We start from the raw sequence: 15,562 nt of genomic DNA on the forward strand, positions 1-15,562 counted from the left end.
ATTTGACATAGTAGTAGAAGTCCCAGCCAGAGCAATTAGGCAAGAGAGAAATAAAACGGCAATAAAATCAGAAAGAAAGAAGTTAAATTGTCCTTATTTGCATGTGAAATAATCTTACATGTAGAAGACACTGAATACTCCTCCTCCAATTGTTAGCACCAAAAATAAATTCAGTAAAGTTGCAGGATGAAGAATCAGCAACAAAGACTAGACAAGTTTCTACACACTGATAACAAACTGTCCAAAAGAGGCATGAAGAAAACTCCATGCACAATAGCTACCAAAAATATGAAAAAATTAATCAGGGGGGTGAAAAACTTGTATAATGGAAATGGAGGAAGACACAAATAAATGGAAAGATATTTTATGACTTTGGATTGGAATAATTAGTAATACTTTTTAAATGTCCATCCTACCCAAACAATCTATAGATTCAATGAAATTCTTATCAAAATTCCAGTAACACTTTTCATAGAAATGGAAGAAACAATCCTGAAATTCATAGGAAACCACAGGAACCTTAAATCCCCAAGCCATCTTGAGCAAACAGAATAAAGCTGGAGGCATCACACTACTTACTCTCAAAATATACAGAATGATATAGTAATCAAAACATTGTACTGGTATAAAAATAGACACAATAGAACATAATAGAGATCCCAGAAACAAGTCAGAATGTTTATGATCAATTTATTTTTTTTAAACTTTTATTAAGTAAAAATGATTTCCAATGTACAGTTTATGGATTACAATGGTTTCCCCCCCATAACTTCCCTCCCACCCGTAGCCCTCCCATCTCCCGCTCCCTCTCCCCTTCCATTCACATCAAGATTCATTTTCAATTATTTGATCAATTTATTTGTGAAAAAATTGCCGAGAACACATAATTGAGAAAGGACAGTCTCTTTGATATGGGATGTTGGGACTACTGGATAACCACACGCAGAAATATGAAGTCAGGCTTTTATCTCACAGGACATAAATGTAAGACTTGAAACTGTGAAATCTAATAGAAGGAAACATAGGAAAAAGCTAGTCTGGGCAGTTATTATTTGGGATATGAACCTCAAAGCACAGGTAACAAACGTGAAAGAGACAAGTGGGATTACCTCACACAAGAAAACAATCAACAGAGTAAGGGGAAAACAGTTGAAACCATACGTCTAGTAAGGGGTCAATATCAAACAGATAAGGTGCTCATATTAAATAGTAACCAAATCAATAACTCAGCTGAAAAATGGGCAAAAGATCTGACTAGAAATTTGTCAAAATAAGATGTACAAATAGCTAACATGTGTATGAAAACAAATTCAGCATCTCTATTCATCAGAGAAATGCAGATTAAAACCACCATGAGATGTCATGTCACACCTGTTAGAGTGGCTGCCATAAAAATGAGAAAGATAATATATCGGAGGAGATATGGAGAAAGAAAGATAATATATCGGAGGAGATGTGGAGAAAGGGAAACACTCATACTCTGTTGGTGGGAATGTAAATTAGTACAACCGCTATGGAAAATAGTATGGTTGTTCCTCAAAAAATTCTGCAACCCACCATTTGCCCACCTTGGCCAAGGCCCGGGCAGCTGCCGAGGCCGGCAGTCTGTGGGGCTCCATTTTGCTTCTCCTTTGGGCTGAAGACTTTTTTTCTTCATCATTTCTTCCCCCAGCCATGGACAGGGCCTCTGGGTCCAGGGACGACAACCACACGAGAACTCTGGGGCAGCTGTGTCGGTTGCAGCATTCAAGTCGCAAGTACTTGATCCGGCACCTGCAGCCTCCCTGGATCCCAAGGGCCGAGCAGCCGGAAGCGCACCTGCACACAGTTGTGGGAGGCGGGCAGCGTCCCGCGGGACAACGGCTGCGCCTGGACGCCCACCCCGTGGGCAGCGCTCCCCGGCGGGACGCTGTGACCGGAAGTGCTGCTGGCGCGTGACCTGCTGCTCCCGCGCGCCTGGGTTCCAGCCTGAGCGTTGAAGAAACGGCCAGGAGCCGCCAGGAGCTGGTGTCTGAGGCTGGGAAAGACCCAGCCCAGCCAAGGGTCAGGCCCGTGGCGGCCACGCCGTTTTCGGGGACGTGCTGGAACTCTCTTCGTGATTTTCTGCGGGGGCCCTAGCGGTTCTCCACGGCGGCTTCCGTAAGTTTTCACCGCAGGACTTTCAGTTTTGTTCCTGAGAAACGGGTATTTTCCCCTCCTACAGGGAAGGTTGATGGAGGAAGGAAGGTGTGGAAAAGAGGGAGAGAGGGGGAGAGAGAGTAGGAGACGGGAGAAGAGAGAGGAAGGAGGGAGGGAGGGAGAGTGAGCAAGAACTTTTCCCGCCGGCCCTGTGAACATCTTGTGGCCAGAAGTACCCGTGGCGCCTCAGTGAGAAGAGGCCATCGCCGCCTCTCTTTTCTGAATCGTACTGAAGTGTGACCTGTGCTGCAGTGAGCTTGCGGAATTCACAGGTGTACAGCTGAGGGACTGTCACAGACCCAGCACGCGTGGCACTAGTGTTACGATGAAAGTAAAAACAGAGCCGGCGCCGCGGCTCACTAGGCTAATCCTCCGCCTTGCGGCACCGGCACACCGGGTTCTAGTCCCGGTCGGGGCGCCGGATTCTGTCCCGGTTGCCCCTCTTCCAGGCAGCTCTCTGCTGTGGCCAGGGAGTGCAGTGGAGGATGGCCCAAGTGCTTGGGCCCTGCACCCCATGGGAGACCAGAATAAGCACCTGGCTCCTGCCATCAGATCAGCGCGGCGGCCATTGGAGGGCGAACCAACGGCAAAAGGAAGACCTTTCTCTCTGTCTCTCTCTCTGTTCACTCTGTCAAAAAAAAAAATAAAAATAATAATAAAAAAGAAAGTAAAAACAGAACCGTACTGAAACCCAGGACTCCCTCTTGGGCTGTGTTCCACCACTGCTCTGGTCTTCTGATGCCCAGTTTTATTTTTCCCGGATATGTGTGTCTTGCTTTTGTGGGGCAGCGTTATCTTTGTGAGGGTCGTCTGCATTCTTCCAGTGGGTCATGGAAGGCTCGTTCCCGCGGCTCTAGCGTTCCTGCCTCCATGGCCATTGGAGTAGTTCTGTCCGCGTTCTAGTGCAGCTCCTCTGTGAATGTCTGCAGCAGAGAGCTACCATGATAGGGCCCTGTAGTTATGGTGTGTGTGTGTGTGTGTGTGTGTGTGTGTGTGTTTCTTTTTCAAATCTTGTAGTGTCGGCTGGAACCGCGGCTCACTAGGGTAATCCTCTGACTGCGGCGCCAGCACCCTGGGTTCTAGCCCCAGTTGCGCCGGATTTTGTCCCGGTTGCTCCTCTTCCAGTCCAGCTCTCTGCTGTGGCCTGGGCGGGCAGTGGAGGATGGCCCAAGTACTTGGGCCCTGCACCCACTTGGGAGACCAGGAGGAAGCACCTGGCTCCTGGCTTCGGATCAGTGCAGTGCGCCGGCCATAGTGGCCATTTGGGGGCTGAACCAACGGAAGGAAGACCTTTCTGTCTCTCTTTCACTAACTCTATCTGTCAAAAAAAAAAAGTTTCTAGAAAAACTGGAATTAAAATGTAAGCTTACTTTGATGCAAAACAGTTTTGAAATCCATGCGTCATTTCTTATACACGCTTTACCTGATCTTTTAGAAGCGTCTTTGTACACATGGCTTTCAAAAAGTTTTGCACCAACATAAACTGAGCTCTTATCCCAGTTTCCCGCCAATTTTTGCAGCCCCCTCAGACTTGCTCTCCACTCCTGATGTCTTTCACCAGCCGTGGGTTTTGTCTGTTCTGGAGTGTCCTGTTAGTGGAATGAGACGTCATGTTGCTTCCAGAGCCTGTGGCTCAGCCATGCTTGCTGCTGCACAGAACCCTCGTGTGTTCCCTGTGATGGCTGAGCACCCTGCAGGATGTGAGCAGACCCGTGTTGGCAGCTGGCAACCCCTTCTTACTCTGATGGCCATTTGCATGGTTTCCCGTGTTTGGCTGTGATGAGCAAAGGTGCTGTTATATGTGATCTTGTCCCAGTCTGCCTGTGAATGCACATTTTCATTGTTCTGGGGGAAATGCACCTACCAATAAGCTAGCTGGCTTCTAGAGTAGTGTAAGGTTTTTGAAGAACTTGCTAAACTGGTTTACAATGTGGTTGTACCATTTTATACTCTCTAAGGTGATGTTTGGGAATTCTGTTTTCTCCCCATCCTTGCCCACATTCAGGGCCATCAGTTGTTTTACACTAGCCATTGTATTGTGTAAGAGCACCCCATGTGGTCTTTTTTTTTTTTAAAGATTTTTTTTATTTATTTGAAAGTCAGAGTTATACAGAGAGGGGAGAAAGAGAGAGAGAGAGAGAGAGAGAGAGAGAGAGAGAGAGAGAAAGAAAGAAATGTCTTCCATCTGATGGTTCACTCCCCAATTGACCACAATGGCTGGAGCTGCACAGATCCAAAGCCAGAAGCCAGGAGCTTCTTCCAGGTCTCCCATGCGGGTGCAGGGGCCCAAGGACTTGGGCCATCCTCCACTGCTTTCCCAGGCTATAGCAGAGAGCTGGATTGGAAGTGGAGCAGCCGGGTCTCAAACCGGCTCCCATATTGGATGCTGGTGTTTCAGGCCAGGGCATTAACCCACTGTGTCACACTTTCAGGCCCCTCCATGGGGTCTTAATCTGCATTTCTCTAATGACTAATGATGCCCAGCACTTTTATTGTGGCCTGCAAGGAGGGGCTTCTTGTCCATTCACAGCATTCCATCATGAAGTGTCCAAGACTTCTGCTCATATTTTATTTTTAAAATGTTGATTTTAATGGACATACAATATTTATCTTTATTTGTGGGATACAGTATTCTAATTCAGTACTTGTATACAGTATGTAATGACCAAATCAGGGTAATGAGCATTTCTACATCCTTATGTATTTTGTTTAGAGCCTTAGAGTTCCTGTCTTCTGGTTCTTTTCAGAACAGTGGGTTACTCTGAACTGCACCTGCTCTCTTGTGGTGTTGAACACTGGAACTTATTCTAACTGTATTCTGATACCTGTTACTCAACCTGTCCCTGCCCTCCTCCTCTCTACCCTTCCTACTTTAATATTCACTATTTTCCTACTGAAGTATGTGATCTTGTCCCAGTCTGCCTGTGGATGTGCATTTTCATTGTTCTGGGGGAAATGCATACTTCCTGCTACTTTGGGCATTTCCTGGCTTGGATGAATATGAATATAGCCACTGTAAACACTTATCACTAGCTTTTTTGCAAATATATATTTTCATTTCTCTTGAGTAAATATCTAGAGATGAATTTCTAGGTTGTATACTAAATGTATGTTTCACTTGAAAAGAAATGGTTAAACCACTTTCCTAGAATGGCTGCTTGGAGTGGGAATTTGGCTTAGTAGGTAAAATACTACATGGGACACCCATGTCCCTAATCGGAGTACCTGGGATTGAGTCCCAGCTCCACTTCTAATTCCAACTTGCTGCTAATGCACAGCTTTAGAGGCAGCAAGCTAATGGCTCAAGTAGTTGAATTTCTGTCACCGGGGTGGGAGATTCAGCTTTAGTTCCCAGTTTTAGGCTTCAACCTGGTCCTGCATCTGCTGTTGGGTAATGAACCAGCAAATAGGAGGTCTGTTTCTTTGTCTTTCAAATAAATAAATAAATAATAAACATAAAATCACTGTTGCATTTTGGGTTTGTGGGTGTTTTAGTTGCTTTATATTCTCCCCAAGAATTTTCTTTTTTTCCTGGTAAATGTTTACTATAACGGTTAGTTGTTATTGCTTAGTTTGATCAAGGTCTAGTGTTGCTGAGAAGCATCTCAAAATGGAGTCTAGCATTAAGACATTAACTGTGGAGGTGATAATTGAATTCTGCATGTTGCGATTTGATCTTTAGGGCCAGTCTGACCTATGCGTGTCTTCCTTAATTTAAGGAGTTGATTTTTAATAAAGAATTGACTCATAATCATTATAATGAATACAGAGGGACTACAAGCTAAGGGAGCGAGACTGAGGCCTGATAAATCTCCATTTGCAGCAAGGGTCAAGCCAGCATCTGTCTTCTTGTAGTCATATTGTCAGTACTACTGCAGCATCAGGGTGTGGCTGGGGCTTGGGCGATTGCTGCATACGCCTCTTAGATGAGAGGAATGGCACTCGTTGGATCTGGGGCTCAAGTCTGAACTTAGCACTGTGAGGTCCCTCGTGCCTGGCCTGGTTGTGCATCTACGGGTACAGTGTCAGCACTTAGCTCACCGCCAGTGTTCGGGCCATGCTGCTCTCTTCTCTTGACTCGATGTCCCCTGGGAGGCAGAGTTCTGGGACTGGGTTGGCAGCTGGTACCAACTTGTAATTTTCTCCAACTTTTTAAGACAGAGTATACATTTGCTACAGAATATGAAATATGCTAACATTCTTGTCGAACACTTTGGGTGTTAATGTGAATTTTTTTTACCCTTTGACAGAAAATGTCATGGATATTTTAAGAGGAAAAAGGGAGAAGGGGTATGAATTCCCTCGTGGTGCCATCCTTCTGGAATGACAATATATTCTCATCTTAACTTCCTTACCTGTAACTTTTATCTGAGAACCTTTCCTGTGTCATGTCTGGTAGCTTGTTAGTTTCCAGTAGCATATATTTTAGATGAAGTTTTCATCTTTTTGATGACACTGTCATATATTCGATCTTGACTTTGAGTCTACTGTCTTGCATTCTTGCTTGTCCTAATAAAATCTCCTCTGTCTTTTGCCATGGCTCAGCCATCTCTTAAAGTCATGAGTCGGGAAGCTGAGTCTTGCATTAGCTTCTGCTATGTTGATACTTCATACCCATTTCTCTTCCAAAGTTGTGATTTTTGGGTGGAATAAAAATTAAAATATAATCACAATCTCTATCTATGTTCTTCACTTTTCCTCTGGGTCTCTGAAATCTTTCTATGTGCAAATCATTTGCTTTTGATTTTACTTACTTTGAGTAATAGGGGAGAGGTTCATGGTCTGTGAGCTGCATACATATTATAAGACTCCCATCATGCATCAGGTTCATGTTTCAGGGGAGCACATGTCTGTCACAGCAATGCTTGGTCACCTAAGCCTGTCATGTTGGTTACTATTTCCTCAAACAGAGTCCATCACGTTAAAGCACCAAAGGTAAAGTTTTATAAGGATTGGTGAGAAGATCACAGGAACATTGTATTAGTCTGCTTTTGGTTCCTTTAACTAAAATATCTTCAATTAAAATCTTTTTCTTGGAAAGGCTTGATTTCAGTGTATAATTTGGAGGTCACAGTTCATGATTAGGTGGCCCCATAATCTAGCATCTGATGGAGACTGGTCATGGTGAGTATGGAGGAATAATTATGTGGTGAGCCAGGCAGGTAAGAGAACAGCTGGCTAGAACTTTAATAATTATTTCTTTGAGAACCACTTCCAAGGGCACACCTCTGTGGCCTAAAACCTCCCACCCAACACACCTCCCAGGTGCCATAATTAGATCAAGTCTGTGTCTTTAATCCATCAACCTTCAATGTTAAGATAGTGGAGTTAATTTAATTTTATTTTTTTAAGATTTATTTATTTATTTGAAAGTCAGAGTTACAGAGAGAAGGAGAGAGAGAGAGAGAGAGAGAGAGAGAGAGAGAGAAAGGTCTTCCATCTGCTGGTTCACTCCCCAGTTGGTCACAACAGCTGGTGCTGAGCTGATCCGAAGCCAGGAGCCAGGAGCTTCTTCTGGGTCTCCCATGTGGGTACAGGGGCCCAAGGACATGGGCCGTCTTCTACTGCTTTCCCAGGCCATAGCAGAAAGCTATGTAGCCAAGACTAGAACTGGCACCCATATGGGATGCTGGCCCTGCAGGAGGCAACTTTACCCACTACACCACAGCGCTGGCCCTGGTAGTAGAGTTTAGTGCTGTGGCATAATGGGTAAAGCTGCCACCTGTGGCGCCAGCGTCCCACATGGGTGTGGGTTCAAGTACTTGCTGCTCCTCTTCCGATCCAGCTTTCTGCTATGCCCTGAGAAAGCAGTGGAAGATGGCTCAAATCCTTGGGCCCCTGCACCCACATGGGGGACCCAGAGGAAGCTCCTGGCTTTGGATCAGCCCAGCTCTGGTTATTGCAGCCATTTGGGGAGTGAACCCGTGGATGGAAGACCTCTCATGCACTTTCTTACTCTCACTCACTCTGTCTCTGTCTCTGTCTCTGTCTCTGTCTCTGTCTCTGTTTCTCTCTTTCCCTCTGCTTCTCTGTAATTCTACTTTTCAAATAAAACAAATAAATTAAAAAAAAAAACAGTAGAGTTTAACCATCTTGTATGAGTTTGGGGAAGACAGGTCTTATTCAACCCATGACAAATATTCAGGAGCCAGTAATTACCTATCTAACTATGTATCTATGTATCTGCATGGAGTGAAAATGTGTACCTCTGAGTAGGTCAGAAGCTCTCAGCAAAAGGAGTGTGTTGGCCGGAAAGAAACCACAAAACAGTTCTGCCATAGTGTCTCCTCTGCAGAGCATTGCTGGCTACCAAGCTCTTTTGGACATGGCAAGTGTTGTTTTCTCTCCAGTTTGTTCAGACTCCTCTGTAGATTCTGGATGTTTCTATTTATCCAGAATGTCTGGTGCTCATCCTCCACAGGCAGAATTGAGAACATACAATTTTAACACTGAAACAGGCCAGAGATTCTTCCTACTTTAATCCTTCTCTTTGTATGCCTGTTCTCTTATCTGTAAAAGTGGACATAATGGTGCCTTTCGCTATTGGAAATCCAATAGGATCATGTATGGAGCGGTACCCAGGATAGATAGTATGTGGCATGTGGCATGTGCACAAATGACTTTGAGCCATAGTCTGTCACATTCTGGCACTGGACACTGATTTATCCTTTCACTTCGAGAATCCTTTTCTTTCTGACTTCCTTCTCTCTTGCTTTACGACAGCTCACTGTCTTTGCAAAGCCCCAGGCTGTGGTTTGTAGAATTCTCCTTGGAAACCACAATAGCATTTACTCATTTCCATCCTATCTTAAACTTTCCATTTTTGCATTAGTTTCACAAAGAGCACTGACAGAAGCTTGTGAATTCCATTTGAAAATTCTCTTTTATCTAGGAATAGAGCTCAAGTTATACAGACTTGAAAGCACTAAGAGACTGTGGGTGCTCTTAAGTTTTCTGAACGAGTTTAAGGCTCTAATTGCTTCATTGTTGTCCAGTCAAATTATTCTCAGTCTGGATACCAGGTTCTTGAAGGAGTGGTTAAAACATCCATAGCCCCTATCTCAGTACTTGTGTTTGCTCCAGCTCTTACTCCTGGCTCCAGTTTCCTGCCGATGTAGACCTGGGAGGCAGTGGTCTCTCTGTTGGGTTTGGGCCCTGTTTTCATTCTTTTTCTTTTTTTAAAGATTTATTTATTTGAAAGGCAGAGTTAGGGAGCCAGAGAAATATTCTGTTGGTTCATGGCCCAATGGCTGGGGCTGGGCTAGGGCAGACTGGGCTGAAAGCAGGAGCTTCATCTGGTTCTCCCATGTAGGTGGCAGGGGTGCAAGCACTTGGACCATCTTCCACTGATTTCCCAGGTGCATTAGCAGTGAATTGGATTGGAAGTAGAACAGCTGGGATTTGAACTGGTGCCCATATGGGATGATGACATCACAGACAGTGGCTTAACCCACTGTACCACACCAGCCCTTGAGTGATTTTTTCGCACTTTGAATTATTACTGTGTGATTCTTTTACCATCTGAATTATTTCTCAATAGGCAGATCCTGGTGTTTTCTGTAGATAACAGTTTCATTAGCTGAGACAACATGAGTAACTTATTCCACATCTGATTCGCAAGAAGGTTTGAGGTAGCTGTAGCTATATCCTAATCACTTCTCACTGTATTTTAGTTATTTACAATAGCGGGCAATTGCTTGAGGGCAGGGATCAAGCTTCATCCTTAAATTTTCTTTGCCTAGAATGCAGCCTCATAAAAAAATAACAATAGCCACTATCTGTTGAGCTTCTATTAGGAGCCAACTGCATTATCTTATTTAATCACCACAGCAACCACTGGGATACATGCAGTTACATCTCTTTCTTTATGGATCAGACAATGGCATTGTATAGAGGTTAGTTAATAGGCTCACATTTCCTACTGTAAAGTGGTAAGGCTGTGGTTCAAATGCCACTGGTCAAACTCCAGGGCCAGGCTCTGAGATGCTGCACTGTTTTATTTTGTGTTTGGGGCATCAAGCACAACTGAATTGAACACCTGACTTCTTCTTTCTCACCAGAGTGCTTAGATAAAATGGGATCAGATATTTTTTAGAATTATCTTCCTTCTCAAAGCCCACTCTTTCTCTTAAATTTCTGAAATCCAAGTTGTAACATCTAATATATATTTTAAGCTTTACCCAACTGTTTCATCTTTTACTACCATGGAATGATATGACAGCGGAGTGAACCAGTGGATGGAAGACACCCCCCCGCCCCTCCTTCTCTATGTAACTCTGACTTTCAAATAAATAAATAAATATTTAAAAAAAGATTTATTTAAAAAAGAAAAGTCTAGGGTGACATTTTGGGTTACTTCCTTCACTGTCTGCTATCCTTCCGTCCAGTTCTTGTCTGGAATAGGTCATATTCTCTCTCTCTCTCTTTCTTTTCCGGATAGGCAGAGTTAGACAGTGAGGGGGGGGTGGAGAAAGGTCTTCCTTTTCCATTGGTTCACCCCCAAAATGGTCGCTATGGCCGGTGTGCTGCATTGATCCGAAGCCAGGAGCCAGGTACTTCCTCCTGGTCTTCCATGTGGGTGCAGGACCCAAGCACTTGGGCCATCCTCCACTGCCCTCCTGGGCCACAGCAGAGAGCTGGACTAGAAGAGGAGCAACAGGGACAGGATCCGGCGCCCCAACCAGGACTGGAACCTGGGGTGCCGGCTCCACAGGCTGAGGATTAGCCTAGTGAGCTGCAGTGCTGGCCACCAGCCCTTCTTTTTAAGGCAGGCATTAATGAGACTTTGGGTAAGGTACAGGCTGAAGTCCTACTCACTTCTAGGAACAAAACACATTTTCATTCTCAGTTTTCTACAATGCTTGAAGGCAGTTGTACTTTGGAGATGGTCTCCCCCGAACACCTGCAGGGTACAGCTTTGGGACTCGGAAATCAGGATTTGGGACTTGGACCAGGATCACTGCCTCCCACACGTGTCCCTAAAGATGCAGTATTTATGGAATGGAGCTGGTTTAAAGGGGGATGCTGAAGTGAAAAATTGAGAAAATAGGCTATTTTCAGCTGTGCTTGTAAAGCTTGGAAAATCAGGAGCCACATAGAGGATTTCCTGCTAGGACAGACTCCCTGTAGGCCTTTCTGCCAGACTTTCATTAACAGAGTCCCCATCACCGACTCGAATCAGGCCCTGACTCTGGTCGGATTGCTTTGCAGGGATTTGTTCTGAGCAAGTTGGTGGCAAACGCTTCACTTTAGACACGGCCAAGAAGGAGAATGTGGTTTTGTTTGGTGATAAAATGCAATTGCAGCTATTGGGGAAAAAATAGGAAAGGAGAGAGTCTCTGATGTGTGTTTTTAGCATGGCATTAGGACCTGTAGAGCTATAGCCTAGAAGTGACTAATTGGCTCCAGTGTAGAAGTCAGGACATGCCCTGACTTAGGTTAAGCTCTAAATAATATGTAGGGAGAAATGACTTAGTTTGGCAGCCCACAGCAGACTTGCCACAATTTGCCCATAGGGAGAAGGAATTCAAAATTTATTAGTTTCCTATTCAGGCTCTTGATCAGTTATTATGTTATGTTAGTTACCTTTATAAAAACTCCTTTGAAAATAACTATTTTTTTTTAAATTTTTTGACAGGCAGAGTGGACAGTGAGAGAGAGAGACAGAGAGAAAGGTCTTCCTTTTGCCATTGGTTCACCCTCTAATGGCCGCTGCGGCCAGCGCGCTGTGGCTGGCGCACCGCGCTGATCTGATGGCAGGAGCCAGGTACTTATACTGGTCTCCCATGGAGTGCAGGGCCCAAGCACTGGGGCATCCTCCACTGCACTCCCTGGCCACAGCAGAGAGCTGGCCTGGAACAGGGGCAACCGGGACAGCATCCGGTGCCCCGACCGGGACTAGAACCCGGTGTGCCGGCGCAGCAAGGTGGAGGATTAGCCTAGTGAGCCGCGGCGCCGGCCTAAAATAACTATTTTTTTAATCACTCCAATTTTATAAATTAAGACACAGAAGACTTAGCACTAGGTCACACGTTTGGTCATGATGGGACCCAGATCTGATATCACAGCCCACGATTTACAAGTGGCAGATCAGTGTTTTTTATACATGGCTTAATCTCAATATAGGTTCTGCTTCATTATAAACACACACACACACACACTCACATACGTGTGCACATGCACACAGCAAAAGAAATCAATGGCCCACAAGCATCTATGGAGGAAGTGTGATTATAAGGAAGACATCCTTGAGTTTACAGGGAATAAACCTTTCCTGATCAATCTCACTCCCTTCGTTGATAGTTACTGGATATAAAAAGTTGTGAGGAAAGACCTTAATAATGATCTTCTTGAGGGGCCAGCACTGTGGCATAGTGGGTAAGGCTGCCTACTTGTGACGCTAACATCCCATATGGGCACTGGTTCAGGTCCTGGCTGCCCTCCTTGCGCAGCTCCCTGTTAATGGCCTGGGAAAGCAATGGAAGATGGCCCAAGTGTTTGGGCCCCTGTTACCCATGTGGGAGACCTGGGTGAAGCTCCTGGCTTTAGTATGGTCCAGTGCTGGCCATTGCGGCCATCTAGGGAGTGAGCCAGCAGATGGACAATCTTTCTGTCTTTCCCTCTCTGTAACTCTTTAAATAAAAAGTCCTAAAACATGACTGGACTAGTAGTTGTGGCAGTGGGCCATTTATCTTGTACTCTTGCCAGCTATGACCCCTTCCCTTTGCAGGCATTTCTTCCTCCCTCCTGTGACCCTGCTTAGATGTACACACTGGGACTCCATGTAAACCTCCTGGCTCTGGGTGCACTCCTGAAGTCTGACTGTGTCACAGCTTGTTTCTGTGTTCATGCTACTGACAGAGCCCTTTACATTTTGGAGATCTCTCTCTCTTCCAGCCACTGGAAGGCTGACAATGGCACCAGTTTTAAGTCCTGATACAACCCTGATATGGGCCTTGAATCTTTGTGGAGGGGCAAGGGTGGGCTTCTGAGAAGGGTGGGGAGCTAGTGGTGGGTGTGAAGCAGTGCAGGGCAGAAGTGGAGATGAGCAGGTGGCCAAGCTAAGTTTAGGCAGTGAAGTCCAAATAGCAATGATCTGGGGTAAGATGAGAAGGCCCAGACATTCCTTGACTTGGTTGGGAGAGAGTGACCATCTCATCCGAGTGACAAGGAGACTAGGCCAACAGCTGCCTTGGTTTCCATCCATTGTGGATCAGAGCAGCCCAACTCAGTGGTTTGAAACAATAAGGATTCAGTTAGCTTGAGAATCTGCAGTAGCTGGAGTGCAGCTGGGCTGAGGGTGGGCGCCTTGGTTTTCCCTTCTATATAGGCCTCTCTACATTCACACCCCATCCTGCAAGAGGTATGTGGGGTTTCCTCACAGCCTGGTGGTGGGGCTCTCAGGGTGAGCATTCCAGAGAACCCGGCAAAGCTGCAGGCCTTTGATGGTCTCCCCTTAGGCAGCATCACTTTGTACATTCTATTTATGGAGTCAGTGCAGAGGGCTGTCCCCATTCAAGGGGAGGGAACATGAGCGTTGGTTCAGAATCACATGGTAAGGGCAGCAGGTGAGATGAAAGAGGCTCCTGTGGTCATTTTGGGAAAGTCACTGAGGCCAACAGGAGCTGCAAAGAAGAGAAAGGGGGCAAAATGTGTTCTGGGCTTTCGTTTAAGGATTTGTGTCTCACTCTCCCAATGGCCTTTTAATTCCATCCACAAGTGATGGATGGGTGCTGAGGAAGTTCACAGAGAGTGTTTTGTTCTGAGAATATTGAAACTTTTTCTGATAGAGGTAGCTCCATTATTGGCTTATTTTATCCCAGTTACAGCTTTGGTGCAATGGGTGCAGTTTGTCTTCTGGTGGACTAGGGAAGTGGAGGTCTCTTCTAGTTGGAGAGACAGCAGAGGAAGGCCTGAAGAATTTGTTCAGAATATTGTGTGTGTGTATGTGTGTGTGTACCTGTACCTTTCAGAAGGTAAGTGGTTACACAAATGAACTGCAGTGCAAAAAGGCTGAGGCACTGTAAACTAAGCCCTGGAGACCAACTCAACAAAGAGAGAGGCTTTTTGACATTTTCTAGTCTCCAGGACAGATTCAGGCCCTGGAGCCCACAAGACAAGAAGAGTGTTTTATGTAGAGCTGTCCAAGGGTTCACCCATGCTTTTGACCCTGATGGGCAGAAGAGGCATCAGGTAACAATTGCTTCCCCTGTGTCATGGGGAGCTGTGGCTCCAGTGGAGACAGGGTGAGGCTAAGACCTTTTAAAATTGCTAACTGGTATTTGATTTTTTAGAAAAATATTTTTAACTTTGAGAAATGGGTGTGCGTGCACATGTGTGTGTACACACACACAAGAGCTCCCAAATGCCGAATGACTCCCCAAATGCCAGCAACAGTTAGAGCTGGGCCAGGCTGAAGCCAGGAGCTAGGAACTCATGCTAGGTCTCCCAGGTGGGTTCAGGGACCCAAATACTTAAACCATCACCTTCTGCCTACCAGGTCCACAATAGCAGGAATCTGGAATCAGTAGTGGACCTGGGACTTGAACCCCGGTACTCAGATATGGGATGTGAATGTCCTAAGTGGCTTAACTGCTAGGCCATATGTCAGCCCTTTAGCTGTCATCTCTATAATGTCACTTCTGTTTTTCCTTTAAGATGTAGGAGATAAAGGTGATATAGGAAGGAATCTTTCTAGAGAACCCACTGCCATGGGGATGATAAGCATTCAGTGGATGAGTGGTCATCCAGCCTGATTTAGGGACCAGTACCTTTTCAACAGATGCCATGGTGCAGTGCACTTTGTGAGCTTTCATGGCTGCTGAATGTATCTGAATTGGGAAGGCTGGCACCTGGTTGGGATGAACGTGTGTGTGTTTGGGGGGGTAAATCTCACTTTTTAAGTTGTGATTTTCTTTCTGGAACATAACTACCTGAGAAAGCAGGGTTCTGTGCTTCTCCAAGGATGCAATATTTCTGTCAATGGTCCAACATTACAAAATCCAAGTATCATTTGAATATAAAATAGTGTTCTAAATTGTAACTGCCTTAGGAGTAGGTGCTAATTTACAGAACTTGTTTTATTTAGTTAAAATGTCAGTCAATCAGACAAGGGTTTTATATTAAAAGTGTTTCAGGTACTGGTGATGGAAGAATGACCAAGTTTTTGCTTGCAAGTCATGAGCTTACTTTGGTGAGAAAATATTTATCAAAATAAATGAAAGCATTTATGTGCAGATGATTTGGAGAATTGATAAGTGCTATGAGGGAAACAAACAGTAAAATAATAGAAATTGATCTAAGTGGTCATCGGGACAGTCTTTCTGAAGGGTAGCATTTGAAAAGGAAATAGCCATCAGAAGACCATCAGAGGGAGACAAGAATG

At 45.1% G+C, this 15,562-nt stretch overlaps 1 long non-coding RNA gene across 14 annotated transcripts in view; it reads left to right on the top strand.

Moving 5' to 3' along the window:
- Positions 1–1,659: 1,659 nt before the first annotated feature.
- The window catches only part of LOC149122120 (uncharacterized), a 140,345-nt gene continuing 126,442 nt past the window's right edge, over positions 1,660–15,562 (top strand). For 2 of the 14 annotated variants that reach the window (XR_016221789.1, XR_016221790.1), the window contains exon 1: positions 1,669–2,139. This is a non-coding gene — a long non-coding RNA (uncharacterized LOC149122120). Of the gene's footprint in view, positions 2,140–15,562 lie in introns of all 14 variants that reach the window. The other 12 variants (XR_016221787.1, XR_016221788.1, XR_016221779.1 and 9 more) reach the window with 11 other exon arrangements.

The sequence above is a fragment of the Oryctolagus cuniculus genome, chromosome 15, assembly GCF_051225735.1.
Source record: "Oryctolagus cuniculus isolate XC-2025 breed Fujian yellow rabbit chromosome 15, ASM5122573v1, whole genome shotgun sequence".
Taxonomy (NCBI): Eukaryota; Metazoa; Chordata; class Mammalia; order Lagomorpha; family Leporidae; genus Oryctolagus; species Oryctolagus cuniculus.